Source organism: Bos indicus, chromosome 29 (genome assembly GCF_029378745.1).
Source record: "Bos indicus isolate NIAB-ARS_2022 breed Sahiwal x Tharparkar chromosome 29, NIAB-ARS_B.indTharparkar_mat_pri_1.0, whole genome shotgun sequence".
Classification (NCBI taxonomy): Eukaryota; Metazoa; Chordata; class Mammalia; order Artiodactyla; family Bovidae; genus Bos; species Bos indicus.
This window is the reverse complement of record NC_091788.1, coordinates 39,242,666-39,259,290: the sequence shown is the minus strand read 5'-3', so window position 1 is coordinate 39,259,290 and position 16,625 is coordinate 39,242,666. Positions and strand designations below refer to the sequence as shown.

The 16,625-nt window shown below is 44.8% G+C and overlaps 1 pseudogene; it reads left to right on the top strand.

The window, feature by feature from the left end:
* Positions 1-5,741: 5,741 nt before the first annotated feature.
* LOC109554681 (pregnancy-associated glycoprotein 1-like) lies at positions 5,742-14,903 on the top strand (annotated as a pseudogene).
* The last annotated feature ends 1,722 nt before the right edge of the window (positions 14,904-16,625 follow it).

The window sequence follows — 16,625 nt, the reverse complement described above, 5'->3', positions numbered from 1 at the left end:
AGATGACTCAGCTTAAGAGAGGAATGGAGATGAAGATGGGGAAGGGGCGTGGTAAGGGTTTCAGGTGTGGGGGACAGTTTTCAGATGACAAGAGATGTGTTGGAGTAAGGAGCATGTAGTCTTCCAACCACTCAATTGTTGGGGACCTGCCTGAATCTGTTATCTTGGGATCTTCAGGGTATCACTAAGACAGAGACTTCAAAATGGACTTTCTATAAACTTCTTGCTGCTGCTAAGTCGCTTCAGTCATGTCTGACTCTGTGCGACTCCATAGACGGCAGCCCACGAGGCTCCCCCGTCCCTGGGATTCTCCAGGCAAGAACACTAGAGTGGGTTGCCATTTCCTTCTCCAGTGCATGAAAGTGAAAATTGAAAGTGAAGTTGTTCAGTCGTGTCTGACTCTTAGCGACCCCATGGACTGCAGCTCACCAGGCTCCTCCATCCATGGGATTCTCCAGGCAAGAGTACTGGAGTGGGGTGCTTTTTACTGCAAAACAATTTCAAACATGACAAATATAAGAAAGAAGAGTGTCATGAACCCTATATTTCATCATTCAGCATCAATAACTACAAAACTAACCTCTTAGTCCCTCAGGTTGTCATAGACTGGAGACTATGCAACATCAAGGTGGTGGCCAATTGAGTTCCCAGCAGAAATATTCTTGACTTGCATCAGTCTTTATCTTGTTGGTATGTTCTCACATGCGGTGGTTTAAGGGAAGGAAGAAGAGGGAGAATAAGAGAGAAAAAGAGGAAAAGGCTAATCCCATCATGAGGGACCACCATCAAAACCCTATGTCAACCTGGGTACCTCCCAAAGGCCCTACTTCCTAATACCATCACATTGGGAATAAAGGGTGGACACAATTCAATCCATAGCAGCTATGCATAGCATAGCATAGCAGCTATCTGTTTTTTAATCAAGACAGACCATCATTTCATTCTCTTTTTACTCCTTATTCATTTTTCCTGAAGTATTTTAGGACAAGATGAACATTTCAACAAATGTACATAATGAGTATTTTGGGTAGAATGATAAGATATGAAAAAAAAAATGTTCTTTGGTTCCCTCCAAAATGAATATTTTATATCCAGTCCATGTGCAAATGTCCCTGATTCTCAAAAAGCAGATGTCTTTTCACAGTTTACTGAAAGAATGTTGTCCTATGTTGCACTTGGTTGTTCTCCTTTAGGACTAAATAAGTGTTTCTTCTAATTTTAATGCCATTTATTTGTTCAGAAATGGAGAGGAAGTAGTGTGGTTTGTCTTACAGAATGTCCCACTATTGGGTTTAGAGCAGGAGTCCACAATACCAGCACAGTAGGTCAGGACCAGTACCAGTCCTTGGTCTATTAGGAATCAGACCTCCACAGCAGGAGGTGAGCTGCAGGCCAGTGAGTGAGGCTTCATCTCTATTATAGCAGCTCCCCATCACTCTCTCATCACCCCCAGAAGGGACAGTCTAGCTTGTTTTCCTGAAGCTGTTTGTAGTTATATAACCTATGCTTAATAGAAACAAAAATAACATAAACATTGATGATTATTTTCCTTTCTCAGTGCTCAGAATGGTGAGTTGGTGCCCTAGCAGTCTACCACAGTGACAAATTAGATGCTGCCTATTAACATTTGGACACATATGGCCAGCTTAAAATTAAATATTAAAAAGCTAAGATCATGGGATCCAGCCTCGTCCTTCATGGCAAATAGAAGGAGAAAATGTGGAAGCAGTCACAGATTTCTTCATCTTAGCCTCTAAAACGACTGTGGATGCTGCCTGCAGCCATGAAATCAGAGGACGTTTGCTTCTTGGCAGGAAAGCTATGACAAACATAAACATTGTGTTGAGAAGCAGAAACACCATTCTGCACACACACACAAAAAAACTGGTAGGTATTTGGCCTTTTCATTTGGATTCCTCAACTTTCTGTCCAATCCCCATTGGTCTTTGAAGTCCCTCAGCTTTCTGGTCCTTCACGATTCCCAAGATCACTTTGTGCATTTCTTTACCCATTCCTGAAATGAGCCATCTCTTTAAGATCATCTAATGGGAAATGTAGTTAGAAGCTACAAGTTAGACCTCAGAATAGTCACTGTTATCAAGTTGTCACTGCTTCTAGGCTTTACAGTGGTCGGAGGAGGAAGTACACATTTTCTTTAAAAATTAAAATAAAAAGGAATATAATTAGTTGGTACAAACTTGTACTTTCAGTTCAAGATTTAAGACAGCAGGGTTTGAACTGAACTTCTATATATTATGTGTGAACCTCTTTTTCTAGCCACTGAATGGCTTACTTCAGAACATTAGTTTTAATTATTATCTTGCTTTTACCTGTTAACATATATACGATTCTGTCACAATAACAGAAACAGTATGTGGAACAATAAGTTGTTGAATTATTGCTGGCCTCAGCTGCAATGGCGGTGCAGATGTATGGCGGCTGCCACGTCAGTGCCAAAGCGTGGTGGAAAGGAACTTCCCCACATCCAAATCAGGGGCGGCAGCCAAGAGGAGCTACCCCACTACCAAGGTAAGGAGCAGCGGCTGTGCTTTGCTGGAGCAGCTGTGAAGAGATACCCCACGTCCAAGGTAAGAGAAACCCAAGTAAGATGGTAGGCATTGAGAGAGGGCATCAGAGGGCAGACAGACTAAAACCACAATCACAGACAACTAGCCAATCTGTCACACGGATCACAGCCTTGTTTAACTCAAGAAACTAAGCCATGCCATGTGCAATCAAACAAGATGGACAGGTCATGGTGGAGAGGTCTGACAGAATGTGGTCCACTGGAGAAGGGAATGGCAAACCACTTCAGTATTATTGCCTTGAGAACCCCATGAACAGTATGATAAGGCAAAAAGATACGACACTGAAAGATGAACTCCCCAGGTAGGTAGGTGCCCAATATTTACTGCAGATCAGTAGAGAAATAACTCCAGAATGAATGAGGGATGGAGCCAAAGCAAAGACAACACCCAGTTGAGGGTGGGACCGGTGATAGAAGGAAGATTCGATGCTGTAGAGAGCAATATTGCATAGGAACCTGGATTGTCAGGTCCATGAATCAAGGCAAATTGGAAGTGGTCAAAGAGGAGATGACAAGAGTGAACATAGACATTCTGGGAATTAGCGAACTAAGGTGGGCTGGAACGAGTGAATTTAACTCAGATGACCATTATATCTACTACTGTGGGCAGGAATCCCTTAGAAGAAATGGAGGAGACATCATAGTCAACAAAAGAGTCTGAAATGCAGTACTTGGATGCAATCTCAAAAATGACAGTATGATCTCTGATCATTTCCAAGGCAAACCATTCAATATCACTGTAATCCAAGTCTATGCCCCGAAAGTAACACTGAAAAAGTTGAAGTTGAAGGGTTCTATGAAGACTTACAAGACCTTCTAGAACTAAAACTCCTAAAAGATGTCATTTTCATTATAGGGGACTGGAATGCAAAAGTAGGAGTCAAGAAACACAAGGAGTAACATGCAAATTTGGCCTTTGAGTACAGAATGAAGCAGAGCAAAGGCTAAAAGAGTTCTGCCAAGAGAACACACTGGTCATAGCAAACACCCTCTTCCAACAACACAAGAGAAAACTCTGCACATGGATATCACCAGATGGTTGGAACCAAAATCAGAGTAATTATATTCTTTGCAGCCAAGAATGGAGAAGCTCTATACAGTCACAACAACAAGACTGGGAGCTGACGGTGGCTCAGATCGTGAACATCTTGTTGCCAAATTCAGACTGAAATTGAAGAAAGTGGAGAAAAGCACTAGACCATTCAGGTATGACCTAAATCAAATCCCTTATGACTATGCACTGGAAGTGAGAAATAGATTTAAGGGACTAGATCTAATAGACAGAGTGCCTGATGAACTATGGGCGTAAGTTCATGACATTGTACAGGAGACAGGAATCAAGACCATCCCCAAGAAAAAGAAATGCAAAAAAGAAAAATGGCTGTCTGAGGAGGCAGAGCTGTGAAAAGAAGGGAAGCAAAAAGCAAATGAGAAAAGCAAAGCTATACCCGTTTGAATGCAGAGTTCCAAAGAATAGCAAGGAGAGATAGGAAAGCCTTCCTCAGCGATCAAAGCAAAGAAATAGAGGAAAACAATAGCATGGGAAAGACTAGAGATTTCTTCAAGAAAATTAAATATACCAAGGGAATATAGTTGTTGAATATAGTGTCAGGTTTCTTTCCTTTTTTTCTTTTGGTTTTCTTTGGTTTTGTTTTTGATGGCCAATATTTTTTTTTCCCTTAGAAGATATTCCACTCTGCATGTAGATTCATAAGTCTGAATTTTAAAGCCACTTAAGTAATGTGTTATTATAGGTAGCTAGTCAACAACTTGATTCAATTAGATTAATTAGTCTTTTTTCTCAATTTGTTCAGTTTAGTTCAGTCCTTCAGATGTGTCTGTCTTTTTGCAACACCATAGACTGCAGCATGCCAGGCTTCCCTATCCATCACCAACTGCCAGAGCTTGCTGAAGCTCATGTCCATCGATTTGGTGATGCCATCCACCCATCTCATCCTCTGTCTTCCACTTCTCCTCATGCCTTCAATCTTTCCTAATATCAGGATCTTTTCCAATGAGTCAGCATGTTTACTATGAATTCAGTCTCTTTAAAAATCAACCAACATGGACTAAATTCCTCTCTGTCCCCACTGCACTCCCAACTCTAGGCCAGAAACAAAAATCTGTGGAGACTGAAGGCTGATTCCAGCACATCACTGTGGAGATTTCATTCCCACTGTTTTTTTTGGGGGAAAAAAAAGATTAGTTGCTAATATTAAAATCAGTGGATTGTACATAAATATCCAAACTTCTGATTCTCTTGAAAACATGGCCATCTGGCCTGCTTTCCAACAAGGGTGAAGTGGAGGAAAAGCTGCACCCAGTGGTAAGGCTTGTGCTGCCCCGATTCCAACAAGGCCACCTAGTCCTAGGATCATATCTCCTGCCTTCTGGGGCCATGGATTTGTGAGAACTAGACTTCTAGCTCTCTTGAGCTAATGACTATTTTTGTCTTGATCAACTTTGTCTTTGAAGCCTTTAATCCACAACCTAGCACACAGTTCTTCCTTGTACAGTTGTTGGATGATATAAAATATCTTGAGGATGCATATGACATTTCTTCCAATACTGAAACCATGAAATTGAAGTACTGCTCTGCCCTAAATCTTTGATGCAGCCTGGCATCATAGGTGCCCCTGACGTCTGCCATTAGACCCACTACCTAGGCCAGTTGTGTGTCCCTGGGCTGTCCCTGAAGTCTTCACTTTGCCATTCGACAACTTATCCTCCTAGCAATCTCCTCTCCAATGAAGACAGCAATGCATATTTCATGAAATGGCTAGGAAGATGACATGAAACCACACGTGTCGAGCATGGCCCCTAGAATCCATTTTCATGATGTTCTTAGCTGTTTTTCCTCCAAGTAGGCAAGGTTCTCTGTCTTCTTAGATATCCATGCAGATTAGTTTGATTTTCCAGCCAAACTTCAAAGAAGAGATTACAGTTCAATTCTCTGTATTCTGAGAAGCTTCAAAGTCCACTCACCAAGGACACTGATGAAGGTAAAGATTTTATCGAGAACTTTGTGATTTTTTTCAGATCTTTTAGTGGCCTAAACGGGAAAACTAGGGTAGGTCAGAGCATATATAACTAGGGTCACCACTACATGCTACAAACCCAAACTTCCCTGAGTACTTGGAGCCAGGAAAGAAGCATGAAGTGGCTTGTGCTCCTCGGGCTGGTGGCCTTCTCAGAGTGCATAGTCAAGTAAGTATGGGGACTGTATGTCGCATCATATTCTTTTCTCAGACTTTTCTTTTCATCTGATTATTCTTCCACCCACCAGGTTTAGAAGGGAATGGAATATTTCCCTAAGAGTCTTAAAGTTCAACTCTTACTTACTGATAAGTAACTTACTATAGGAACTGTGGATCCCAAGGTCTTGGTGTAGATTTGCATGGTTGCACAAATCTTGGGGTCCAATCATGTCATGACCTATTGAAAATGCAACTCCTTGCAACTGTTCAGTGCACAGTCTAGGAATATATCAATGTGATCCTGCGGAATAGCACTTTTCTACATTTTATTCAACATGTCCTCTTTTTTCCCTGTCAACTTCAGTGTGTATATGCCTATGTCTGCATCTATGTATCACTGTCATTTATCTCTCCATCTCTTTGGAAGTCACTGGGAGTGTATTTCTCTTTCTGTTGTTTCTTTTAATTTTTCATTTGACTTGTCCTTCCTTCTCAAGCCTCTGGATTTCCCTTACTTGTTCCCTATATCTTGGATTCTTCTTTCAACTCTCTCTTCTCTGACAACTTGGAGAAAGATACACTGTTTTATATCTGACAAGCAGTGTGACTACAGCCAACTCAGAAACCTCTTGCATTTCAAATTTCTCCCTTGTAAAAGAGAATAAGAGTTCCCCATCTACCTCCTTCCTTGAGGTTCTATGAGAAGGATAGTGTGGGATGGCAACAACAATGTTAATGGCTGTCATTGTTGAGATTTCTTATTTATCAGGTACCTTATATACATCACTTCTCTTATCCCCAAGATATTCTATTTTGAGGGTTTGTATTGTTACATTCCACCATTTTACCAAAGGGGAGACTGAGACACCACATGGTCATATGGCTTATCCAAAAGATAAGAACCTGTATTCAAATCTATGTCTTTGCCATGGTATAGGCATAAAATTCTGATAATAATGTACCTCATAAAAATGATTAGAAAATACACAGGGCCATTACAATGACAGTTATACCTTAACACTGACAGCTAATTGTAGCATCTTCTTTGTTTTCTTTGTCAAATGCTTGGTGAAAGAATACCTCTAAGGCAAGTGAAGACCATGAGAAAAACCCTCAGTGGAAAAAACATGCTGAAGGATTTCTTGAAGGAGCATCCTTACAGACGGTCCCATATTTCTTTTCGTGGCTCAAAACTAACTACCCACTGAGAAACATCATGGATGTGAGGTATTTGGGGAGGATGGCGCTCCACAGCACCCCCTTGTTCTCTAGCCAAGCATGGGGCTCATTTGGAGGTGCCAGGTGGGATGTTGAGGTTGGGGTTCCTGCAGGAGGCAGAGATACTGGAAAACAGGGACCCCAACCAGAGGAGAAGGCACTCTCATCCTCAACTGTTGGTCTTGGTGACTGGGCCTGGCAATTACCAGGTGGCAGGTAAATATTTATTTCTCTGTCAAACATGTGTCATTAGTTTGATGGTGATTGCTCCTTCTGAACTACATGAGCCACTCAGCTACAGATGAAGAGTGAGCCATCACTAATCAAAAGGTAGAACCAACTGCAAAGCAATTGTGAATCCCCAGGCAGAGGAATTCAGTTTCCACAGATGCAAGAATGACAGCAGTAAAAAGTTACTGAATCTGTATTCCATGTATGGCCATAATGATCACTGTGGTCACTGTTTTGAGATTAGATAAAGGGCTTATTTTGTCTTCAAGAATGCCCATGCCAGCCTGAGACATAGGCAAAGGGTAAATACATGTCAAATGAAAGTGTCACCTGTGCGGTGTTGATTGGATGTGGTCTGAGTTTAGAGGGAGTGGCTGGGTTGATCAAGAAGGAGCACCTGGAGAAGCAGGTGCTAAGGCTGGGTTGGAGAAGCAGGTGCTAAGGCTGGGTTTGAAGAGATTACAGAGCTTCTCAAATGAAGGCACCAGGACCTCCTTGGGTGTCCAGCGGTCCTAGAGGCCCAGTGGTTATGCCTCTGGGCTTCCCATGCAGGAGGTTCCACTTCAACGCCTGGTCATAGAGTCAATATCCTACATACAATGTAGCACAGGAAAAATATATCAAATGCAGATACATCTGTGACCAAAGTCTGTGAGGTGCACAGTGGTTAGAAAGTGATCTCAAGAGATATGTGACACCCAGAGGGAGGCATCAGTGTGGGAATAGAGGGTAGCCAGTTCTGCACTAACCCACTCCCTCCTTCTCCCTGTAGTTGGTCTACATGGGTAACATCACCATTGGAACACCCCCTCAGGAATTCCAGGTTGTCTTTGACACAGCCTCATCTGACTTGTGGGTGCCCCCCGTCTTTTGCACCAGTCCAGCTTGTTGTGAGTACAGATACCCGCTACCCAGACCATCCTTCACTTGCCCTGCTGCCCTGTTTTCCACCCTTGGCACCTGATGACACTCATCTCTTGTGTCTGCAGCTACACACATTAGGTTCAGACTTCTTCAGTCTTCCACCTTCCGGCCTACCCATAAGACCTTCACCATCAACTATGGATCTGGGAGAATGAACGGAGTTGTTGCTTATGACACAGTTTGGGTAACAGTGTAACAAATGCTGAGTCAGCACTGGCTATGGTGTGACCACAGCTTGCAAAACACATGCAGGACCATCTGGAAGGACCCTTCCTAGCCTAATTCCCATATATATTGGCCATGATATCCATACGATATGTTTCTGGGGAGGCAGTGCCTGTGGTGACACAGAAGTAAACAAATTAGCTAACCCAGAGATTTGCTTGAGATGTGGACTTGAAGCTCCTCTGCCCATGACCAGTTCAAGGTTCATTTTGCTGGGAGAGAGGAGAAGGGATAAAAGCACACACTTTTATATTAACAGACTGTTCCAGGCACTTTCAGGTGGTAACTGGTTTAATCCTGCAACAACCCCACACAGCAGTTACTCTGATTAGTTCATGAGACATATGAGGAAACTGAAGTACAGACCACAAGGGCCTTGCTGAGGGCACACATGTGGTAAAAGGTAGAGTTAGGCTGGCTTTTCAGGGCTGAAGTTGCTGTGGGGTATTTGGGGACAGGATAAAACTGATCTGGGGACCCTGGGGGCAGTCAAGGGCTTCAGGTATCCAGATTGGGAAACTGGGGGCCTGAGAAGTCAAGGGGCCTGATAAATGAGTTCTTACTCTAGAGGACCCTTGAGAGTCTAATAAACCTATGGCGTGCCTCCCCCAAAATACCTGAGTAGTTCCCCTCTCTCTCTTTCTCTCTCGTACACATTCACAGAAATATACATGTATCCCCAAAAGTGAATTCCTCAGGCAGTAATTTCATAGATCCCGGAAGCAAGATTGTGTTTTCAGCTTCTGTCTTCCTGGACAGATGCAGAATCCACAGTACATTACAGAGAATGCAGTCTATTCCTGTCATTAGGTCACAGTGATGCCAAAGAGAAGGCTACCTTGCCCTCATTCATTTTATCCATAAGGTGGCACCAATGGGACCTGGCCTGACTCTTGGTTGCCCCACTTGTACAGAAGCCATGAGGCCAATTTGACTCACTCAGGTGGTGTTTTTCAGAGGGTCGGATGTTTTAAAATTCATAGCCTCTCTCAAGTGGAACCCAGATTCCCCTCCCAGCTTTGTCTAACCGTCTGTGGGTCACCAAAGATAGAGCCCAGCCTCAATTCTTCTCTGAGGATCTAATGGCAAAGCATCCCAGGCCAGTCCTAGCCCCACTTCACATATCTTTAAGTGGGATCACTCTTCTCTCCCACAGGTTGGGGACCTTGTAAGTCCTGACCAGCCATTCGGTCTAAGCGTGGCGGAATACGGGTTTGAAGGCAGAACTTATGATGGCATCTTGGGCTTGAACTACCCCAACATATCCTTCTCTGGAGCCATCCCCATCTTTGACAAGCTAAAGAATCAAGGTGCCATTTCTGAGCCTGTTTTTGCCTTCTACTTGAGCAAGTAAGTCTGAGATGGACAATCACTTTCTCCAAATAAGCTGTAAGTTGCTTTCAGTTGCATGAAAATTATAGAACACTTGCTAAAGAAGTATCCTGAGAGATAATCTAACCCAGGATAACTATGGCCCCTGGGCCCTACCTGGCATCACTACTGGCTTTTATAAATAAAATTTTATTGGAACACAACCCTACTCCTGGGCTCAAGATCAGTAAATTGGTCTCCAGGGGTGAGTGAGGAGGAAGGCTAATGGAAGGCAACAGGAAACAAGTTGAAGGAAAAGGCACTAGGATTTGCTTATTAATTTGATAAGGAAGGAAGGAGAAGGATGGTGGATATCTTTCCTTCCTCATTAGCATTTCACTGGGAGCCCAGGACCAGCTACCCAATTTGTGGAGCCAGTGCGAAATGAAAGTGTGGGACACAAAAGTGTGGTACCCCTTGTTCAAGAAATATTAAGTGTTTCAAGACAGGGAGAGCAGAGTTGGGGTCCCTTCTGAGTGTGGGACCCTCTGGACAGTAGAGGTCACAGGTCAGTAGAGCCAAATCTGGGTGACCTGAAGCCACACCCTTAGAACTCCCAGGCCTTGATTTTACTGAAAAATGACAAGGTGGACAAGGGGAAAGCCAAAACACTTCAGCACCCTGTCCTCTGAGGGTGTCTGAGTACTCAGGTCACAGGAGATCCACGGCATCTTCAGAAGACATAGTGGGTGGAGCCCAGCCAAGTGATTTAACTTCTAACCTCCTCTGTGCCACTCCTTAGTTAGTAACAGACCTCAGTCTGGATCTCAATCTCTCCTAAATGCTATTTCTGCATCTGTACATGGGGACCTTATTAGGGCCTTGATGAGTGGACAAGCACAGCTCTCAGACAGTGCTGTGGTTATTGTCCTCCAAGTATCCCAGCCTGTCTTCTCTACAGAGACAAGCAGGAGGGCAGTGTGGTGATGTTTGGTGGGGTGGACCACCGCTACTATAAGGGAGAGCTCAACTGGGTACCATTGATCGAAGCAGGTGGTGGAGTGTACACATGGACCGGTAAGCCTCTCCCTCTGAGGGTCAGCCCAAGTGGTGTTCCCACTACTGTACATGGACACAGGCAGACACACACAAATACATTCTTAAACATACAGTCACATAGACATATACACCACCCACAACGACACAGACAGACACACAGACACATGGAAACACACTAGCAGACACATATAAACCTTCACAGAGACACATAAGAACATGCATAGCTAGTCAGAGACACACAAGCACTCACAGAGACACATACAAACACACATACAAACAAACACACAAGCACATAAATACACACAAAAAACATGGGTTCATAATACCCAGGCCTTCTGAGAAAGGCTCTGACCACGGTCCTAAAAGGGTCCAGAGAGGTCTGTGCAGCTGGGAGAGGGCTGCACCCACTGCCCTGTGAAACATGGAGCATGGTTAGAGGACTCTACAGTGTGGTAAATAGAGGATCAGGGAGAATTTCTCCAGCCTGAACAGAGTTATGATAAGATGACCAACTGTCCAGGGCTACTTAGGACATAGGAAGTTCTCAGTACAGATAAATGTCATTTTAAAAACAGGGACAGTGAGAAAATGGGGAAAACTGGTCTTCTTAGGGAGCAACTACCCAGCAGTGGAGAGAGGTTGGCTACAGGCTTAAGACGTGAAAGCAACTAATAAAAAAACATTCCACGTTCTTGGGCACACAGTGGGACAGGGGCTATTACAGAGAATCAGGAAGGTGGGATCCAGGAGTGACCTGAGGATAAGAGGCATAATTGATAGGATTCTGTGTGATACCCTCAGACAAAAGCTGACCTGTCCTTTGGAATTTCTGTGGGCTAGTCATGTATTTCCTGGCCAGGGTCTCAGCGTCTGAGCTGGTTGTAGGAGCAGTGCTGGCAGACACCCTCTCCCAGAGGAGCCCCTCTCTCCTACTATGAGAATCTGCTGTCCTTGCGAATCTCCATCTCCACTCTGTGTGCGACCCGTTATTTGTTCCCCATCACATACAGCTCTCTTGATGTTTCTTATTGTTTTCTAAGTCTTCATTCACTCATTGAACAGACCAGCATTGGGCATCCACTGTGTGCCAGGCACTTTAGGGAGGCAAGGAGAATAAAACTCGCCATCACATCTAAGAAGGCAGATGTACATGAAGTGACTCACCTACATAGTGAATTGTGACTTTGGTACATGCTAGACATGAGGAGGAGGAGGCAATGTCAACCCAGTCCAGTACTCTTGCCTGGAAAATCCCAGGGACGGCGGAGCTTCATGGGCTGCCCTTTATGAGTTCTCCGAGAGTCAGACACGACTGAAGTGAGTCAGCAGCAGCAACAGCAGCAGACATAAGGAAGGGTCTACAGAGAGACCAAGACAGGAGACTGATAAACACCAGGGGAAAGACTTCCCGAAAACAATACAATTAAGGTGGAATCTGGAAGATGAGAAGAAATTTGCTAGTCAAAGTGGAGTGGAGTCTTCTAGGAAGGAAGACCAACTTGTGTCATGGTACAATATATCCTGGTGCATTCAAGTACTGCATTCAAGGATGTCAAGAAAGGTGCTGTGTCGAGAGCAAAGGAAAAGAGGGCAAGAGACAAAGGGCTGTTTAGGAGACAGTCAGGAAGGGGGCAATTCTGGGAAGAATCTGAGTCACCTTGATGCCCTCTTTCTTCCATTGTCTCTCAGCATCTCCATGAAAAGAAAGTTTATTGCTTTTTCTGATGGCTGTGAGGCCCTTGTGGATACTGGGACATCACAACTGAAGCCCCAGGAAGACTGGTCAATAATATACAGAAGCTTATCGGCACCAGGCTACAGGCTTCTAAGGTGAAGGGTCATGCCCCAGGGTTACTTCCAGTCTCCAAACACAACAAGGAACTCCAGGGCCAACCTCTCACCCTCTCTCTCTAATTGCACTACGTTTATTGTTCTGTGGTCAATACCCTTCCCTCTATTATCTTCACCATCAACGGCATCAACTACCCAGTGCCAGCTCGAGCCCTCATCCTCAAGGTGAGGGAACAATATTGAGGGTTGGTTCTCAAACCGGAGCTTGTAGGAACCCTTGGGCTACTGCTGGGAGGAGGGCCCCCTCTGCAGGCCATGTCACACCACTGCAGATGCTGCTGAGCCCTGTGGCTGGGCTGGTGCCTCCCACAAAACCAATCACTTGAAAGTAAAGGGCATTGTGGGACACTGATCTTCCAGAAATAAATGTGGAGATACCACACCATATGGCATAGTGGGAGTCAGGCAGAGGGGAATACTAAGGTCCTCAGTCCTCAAAGAGCTTCAATTCAATCTGAACTCAGAGGTGCATGAACATGAAACTCAGCACTAGCAGTCCCTGAAATAGGCCATGTTACAAGGAGAATGGCTGGGGACAGTCCCAGTGTGATGTCCCAGCATAAGTTAACAGGCTCCTTTCCCTTCTCAAAGTTTTCCTGGTTTGAATGATAAATTACATGGTCAGCCTAGTTCTCAGCTGCATCTTCCCCTTGCTCTGGCCAGGTGCCTCCTTTGTGAGTTGGGGTACCCGACCCCTCTGTGGGGAGGTTGGATGCTAATGTAAATAAAGGGTGCACAGTGGCTGCTCAGCCCTGGCACAGGGTGGAGGCTTCATGTCAGCTCCCTGAGAGAGTTCAGAGCAGGTTGATGGGCTCAAATAAGGCTTTGAGGAAGAGAGGGAATTTCAGGAATTCTAAAACCACAAACTCATTGAGCCATGTGGAGAGTTGCTTGGTTCTAGGCAAAACTGCACTGGATGCTATGCAAATGGCATCTCAAGGTGGTCTGCACTGGGACACTGGGTACTTACTAGGGGTGATGAGGGCTACGGACTGACCCGTGGGGCTGGGGAACCAGAGTACCTTACCCACCCAAGCCTGGAGTGGCCAAAGAGGGTGAGTGTGGGCCGAAGGCAGCTTCTCAGATTTCCTGAGTTAAGCCTTCAAGAACGTGCTGTGGGCACTGCTCTATTTAAGATGGATAACCAACAACGAGTTTCTTTGTAGCACAGGGAACTCCCCTCAGTTATATGACAGCCTGGATGGAAGGGGTGTCTTTGGGACCAAGATACCTGGATACATACAGTTGAGCCCCTTTACTATCCACCTGAAACTCAGACTATTGTTAATCAGCTATACTCCAATACAAAATAGAGTTTGATAATAAAGTACGGATTGTGGGGACGCAGGAGGAGAACCAGCAGTCTCTGCAGAGAAAAAAAAGAGCAGGAGCCAGAAGGAAAGAAACAGGGAGTGAGGAGAGCTATGGACACACTTGTTCTTTTCTAAATAATTATATTGAAGTGTGGCTAATCTGCTGCTGCTAAGTTGCTTCAGTCGTGTCCGAAGTTGCACAGTGGTCGACTCTGTGCGACCCCATAGACGGCAGCCCACCAGGCTCCCCCTTCCCGGGATTCTGCAGGCAAGAACACTGGAGTGGGTTGCCATTTCCTTCTCCAATGCATGAAAGTGAAAAGTGAAAGTGAAAAGTGAAAGTGAAGTCGTTCAGTCGTGTCCAACTCTCAGCGACCCCATGGATAGCAGCCTACCAGGCTCCTCCCTCCATGGGATTTTCCAGCAGGAGTACTGGAGTGGGGTGCCACTGCCTTCAGTGTTGCATTAAGTTCTGCTGCAGAGCAATGTGACTCAGTTATACACATAAAATTATATTTTTTTCTTATTCTTTTTCATGTGGTTTATCACTGAATATTGAATATATTTCCTTACGCTCTACAGTAGGACTTTGTTGTTTATCATTCCTCTGTTTCCCAAACTCCCAGTCCTCCCCTCCCCCACACCCTTCCTCATGGCAACCTCATGTCTTGGCCCTCTTTGGTTTTAGATAAACTCTCATACCCCCTGCTGCTGAGAAAACCCCTTGATGCTTACCAAAAGAGGGAAATAAAACAAAGAATTGAGCTGGGTCTGGATAGTGGGGGGAGTCACCGGTAAGGGCTCATGCTGACTGGTGTGTGTCTCTGATTCCCCCAGGATTCTAGAGGCCACTGCTATACCGCCTTTAAAGAGAGCAAATTGAGTCCATCTACAGAGACCTGGATCCTGGGTGATGTCTTCCTGAGGCAGTACTTCTCAGTTTATGATCGAGGAAATGACAGGATTGGCCTGGCACAGGCAGTGTAAATGCTTGGAGTGGTTCAGGAATCCGTAAGGCTGCTCCTAACACACACTCACGCACACTTTGGGCACTCCTGCCCAGGATGCTGGTGAACTGTATTTGGTGGTCTGTACACCCTATTCTCAGGAAAGAATAAAGGGTTTCACTCTTAATGGTGCTGAAATAAATGTTGCCTCTGTTTGTGTCAGGGAGTGAAATCTGAATCAAAATTGAGAGGAGCCCTACTCCAACTGGCTTCAAGGAAAAGGGAGACTCATTGAAATGATTCTGAGAATCCAGGATACAAGAATCAGAGCAAATACAAATATCTCAGTGACTGGACCCAAGAAATCAGAAGTCATCAATTCTCTCTCACCCTGACTCTTTCCCTTCACTCTTCTTTGACAGTCTTAGCCTGGCAACTTTCTTCCTTAAGGCTTCTACACCTAGTGAGGGAGTTCAAGCTACCTGCCCTAGGGTTTTAAATCCCGAAGGCATCACCTAGTAAGGAAAGAAGATTGCAGACATCAGAGTTCAAGGATGTTCTATGAATGACCCACCTCAGATCACTTGTACAGCATTAGATCAGCCATCCTGGCAGGGAAATGGCGTATTATGACTGGCTTTACATGGTCTTTGACCCTGACCCCTCAGGACATGATAGTCAGTTTCCTCCAAAACTACATGACTGAAGCTGGGGAGAGGCAGACCCAAGGATAGCAGCTAGCAGATGGTCTAGGCCATGGAAGAACCTGTGATGACCCACCAACTCAACCACCTCCTCATTCAGAGGAATTATAAGGGATAATTAAATAGACCCTCTTTGTCCCATCTCAGATATTCTTATCACTGGGCATATCCTCCAGGGGATTTTGGGTGAGGTACTTCATTGAGAGCTGGTTCCCTTTTGCCCCACATCCAGTCACCAGTTCTCTGCCACATATGCCTGCTCTGTCCTTTCCAGTCCTACTTGGTAAGTGGTAGCCCCAGTGGATCCCAGAGCCATCCCCATCCTCCATGGCCCAGAATGCCCCTTCCTTGCCTCCAATGCTGCTGTGGAGAATGCAATTCATGCATCGGGGGACCCAGGGTACACAGAGACCTCAGCATTTCTGAGCTTCTTTCAGGGATGGAGCTATAAACTATTTGCTTGGAACTGCCATGGTTAGGCACTTTTTCAGTGGAAGCATCTGTTCTTTCCACCTGGAGGCCCTTAGTAGATGCCTCAGCTGAGACAGCAGGGGTCACAGGTTGATTTCCTTTCAGATTAACTGGTTCGATCTCCTTGTTGTATAGGGGACTCTCAAGAATCTTCTCAAGCACCACAGTTCAAAAGCTCAATTCTTTGGCATTCACCATTTCTTATGGTCCAGATCGCACATCTGTACATGATTACTGGAAAATCATGGTTTTGACACTACAGACCTCTGTAGCAAAGTGAGTCTGCTTTTTAATACACAGTGCAGGTTTTTCATAGCCTTTCTTCCTTCCAAGGAGCAAGTGTGTTTTAATTTTGTGGCTGCAGTCAAGGTCCACAGTTGTTTTGGAGCCCAAGAAAATAAAATCTGCCACTGTTTCCACTTTTCCCTCATCTATATGCCATGATGTGGTGGGATCAGATGCCCTGAATGTTGAGTATATTTTTGTGAATAGTTTTTTTGAATGTTGAGTTTTAACCAGTTTTTGCATCTCCTCTCCTCATGAAGAGGCTCTTTGGTTTTTTGCTCTCTGCCACTAGGGCAGTGTCA